Source organism: Elephantulus edwardii, unplaced genomic scaffold, assembly GCF_000299155.1.
Source record: "Elephantulus edwardii isolate Elephantulus edwardi_28Jun2011 unplaced genomic scaffold, EleEdw1.0 scaffold00251, whole genome shotgun sequence".
Lineage (NCBI taxonomy): Eukaryota > Metazoa > Chordata > Mammalia > Macroscelidea > Macroscelididae > Elephantulus > Elephantulus edwardii.
The window spans coordinates 4100215-4103435 of record NW_006400001.1 but is presented as its reverse complement, the minus strand read 5'-3'; the positions used below and the strand labels follow the sequence as shown (position 1 = coordinate 4103435).

General features: G+C 50.0%; 1 pseudogene; it reads left to right on the top strand.

The window, feature by feature from the left end:
• The window catches only part of LOC102871044, a 39999-nt pseudogene extending 37639 nt beyond the window's left edge, over positions 1–2360 (top strand).
• The last annotated feature ends 861 nt before the right edge of the window (positions 2361–3221 follow it).

The following is a 3221-nucleotide window of genomic DNA, read 5'->3' as shown; positions in this document are numbered from 1 at the left end:
TATGGGCTGAGCCTCAATGTCAAGAAGACAAAAATTCTCACCACTGAACCAATCAGTAGCATCAGGATGGATGGCGAAGAGATTGAGATTGTCCACAGTTTCAGTTTGCTCGGCTCCACAGTCAACACTCTTGGCACCAGTAGCCAGGAAATCAAAAAACATATTGCGATGGGAAAGTCTGCAGTTAAGGACATCTCTAAAGTACTCAAGAGCAACGGTGTCTCTCTGGAGACTAAGGTGCTCCTCATACAGGCCACAGTTTTTGCAATCACTTGTTATGCGTCAGAGAGTTGGACAATGAATTTGGAGGATAGAAGGAGAATTGACGCCTTTGAGCTGTGGTGCTGGAGAAGAGTATTGAATGTACCATGCACTGCCAAGAAAACAAACAGGTTCATCATAGAGAGGATTAAACCAGGCTGTTCCTTGGAGGCAAGGATTCTGGGGCTTCGTTTGACATACTTTGGACATGTTGTAAGGAGAGACAGGTCTTTAGAGAGGGACATCATGCTGGGTAGAGTGGAGGGACAGCTCAGGAGGGGAAGACCCTCTATGAGGTGGATTGATTCAGTGACTGGGGTAATCGGGATGGGTATGTCAGATGCAATGAGATTGGCACAGGATATAGCACGGTTTAGGGCTGTTTTACATAGGGTCACTATTAGTCACAAACAACTCGACGGCACATAACAACAACATCAACAACAATTGGGTGCAGAGGCAGCCTGTGGCCTCATGCCTGGTGAGTCCAGGGAGGGTTCCCACACTTGGCTGCTGCCGGGTAAGGGAGCCCCTAGAAGGCAGCAGGGGCTAGGGAGGCTCCCGGCATCTGAGGACTTGTGTGACGATTGAGCCAGGCAGAGGGAGAAGAGGTGGGGGACCAAGAAAAATGCTGCCCAGGGAGGTAGCCTTGGCGATCTGAGCAGCCAGCACCCGCAGAAGGGCCATCTGAACTGTCACCACCCGCAGGAGGCTCTTCCGAGCAGCCACAGCCTGCAGGAGGGTCCTCTGAGCTACTACCGCCTGCAGGAGTCCTGGTTCAGGCCTGACTGTGGCTTCAGCAACTACTGTGGTGTCCTGAACTGGTGTGTGGTAATGCTGGTCTTGAGCAATGCACACTTGTTTCTAGAGAATCTCATCACGTATCCTGGTAGACCCCATCAAGGTGGTAGCTCTGTTCCTCAAGGACCCCTACAACGGGCCCACCCTGTGCCTCCTGATCATCAAGGCCAACACCCTTGCTCTGGTCGGGTTCCACATCAACAAGAGGCTGGCCTTGGAAACCCTGAAAGAGCAGGCCAGGCTACTGCTGCACATCGCCAACTCGACCATCATCTTTTGCCTGCCTGTGGCCGTGGCCTTCCTGGTGCACTCCATCACCCCAGTGGGCTCCGTGCTGGCACTAGTGGTTTACACCGTCCTCTTCTTTAAGCTCTTTTACTGTGAGGTCAACCTGGGGTGCCGTGAGCTCAGCGCCGAGGCCACAGCCAGTGAGGAGTGAACAGAGGCGGGACACACACATGGCCAAGCCCACCTTGGGGACCCAGCGTGGACACGAAGGCCACTGGGACTGCGGCATAGCGTTTAGTGACCTATCCCAACCACCTTACCCATGGAGATCTGTACTGCTTCCTCTTTGCCCCCATCCTGTATGGTGTTAGGAGCTCAATTTCCCCTGCTCTCCCTGGATCTGGAGGCAGTTCCTGCTACATTGGTGCCTAGACTTGCTATTCCTCATGCAGTTCCAGGTGGGGCTGACCCAGCAGTGAGTACTCCTCACCATCCAGAACCCCATCAAGCTAGCTAAGGACATGGATTGCTCCCACATCGCTGAGCGTCTCCTAAAGCTGGCGGTCCCCAGCCATCTCTCATCTGGCTTATCTTCTACTGGCTCTTCCACTCCTGCCTGAATGTGGTGGCCAATCTCATGAAGTGTGGAGACCGGGAGTTCTACCGGGACTGCTGGAATTCTGAGTCGGTCAGCTACTTCTGGACATCCCCGTCCACAAGTGGTGCCTCTGGGTACTTCTGCCCACGCATGCTTTGGTTGTGGGGTGCCAGCATTTGGATGGCAATGGATAGGAGTGTTCTTGGCCTCAGCTTTCTTCCATGAGTACCTGATCCCACTGGCCTGGATCACCAGCTGCTTTATCCTGGGCAACTACGGCAATGCAGTGGTGTGGCGGACACTCATCACCAGGCAGCTGGTGACTGCTCATGTACGTCCACGACTACTGTGTGCTCTGCCACCTCGAGGCTACCATGTTAGGGACCTGAGCCTGCAGCTGTCACACTCTGCCTACTACCCACAACCAGTTAGGGTATGGATGTGGGCCTGCCAAAGGCTGGAAGAAGACTAACCACAGGCCCAGGTGCCCACCACCCTCCCTGCCAGGGATGCTTCTCTGCACCTATGGGGCCCTCTCCCCTCAGGGATCGGACTGTCGAGCAGGGGTACGGAATATCCTGCTTTCGCAAGGATTCTTCCCTGTGAGTCAGACTGAGTCTGTTAATAAAGAATTATGGGGGTGGGGGAAATAAAATAAATGGTATAATCACTCTGGAAGACAGTTTGGCATTTTCTCAAAAAGCTGAACATAGAAATTCCCAGAATTTCCCATAGAAATATGACCCTGCTCTTGCGCTGACAAGAAGACAAGAAAAATAGAGCTGAAACACAGAGATTTTTACACCTATGTTCATAGTATCTTTATGCATAATAGTAAGAAGATGGAAACAGCCCAAATGTCCATCAACTTACACTATTATTGAGAAATTATGGTACACACAGTGGCTTACTATGCAACTCTAAGGAATAATGATTTTGTCAAATACTATGTAACACAGGAGAATGTATTTAGTTTTAATTTTCTACTAGTTTATTTACAAAATTCGAATACATATTCAAACAAATTCTTAGAATTTTCCTCATACCCCCAACCCATCAAATTGTACAGCCCAATGATTAATGTCCCCCTCCACCTGCACATCCATATCCCTCTGCTTCCCCCCCCCCACCTTGGAGCCTAATATTCATTCTACAATAATGGATTTATACAGTATTTATCCTTGTGAGACTGAGTTAGATCACTCAGCATAATGCTCTTGAGTCTCTCCCAAGTTAGGTGATAATTTACAAAATCATTACTTCTGCATACTGCATTATAAATTCCATTGTGTGAATGTACCATAATTTCTCAATCCATTAGTTTGTGGTTGGA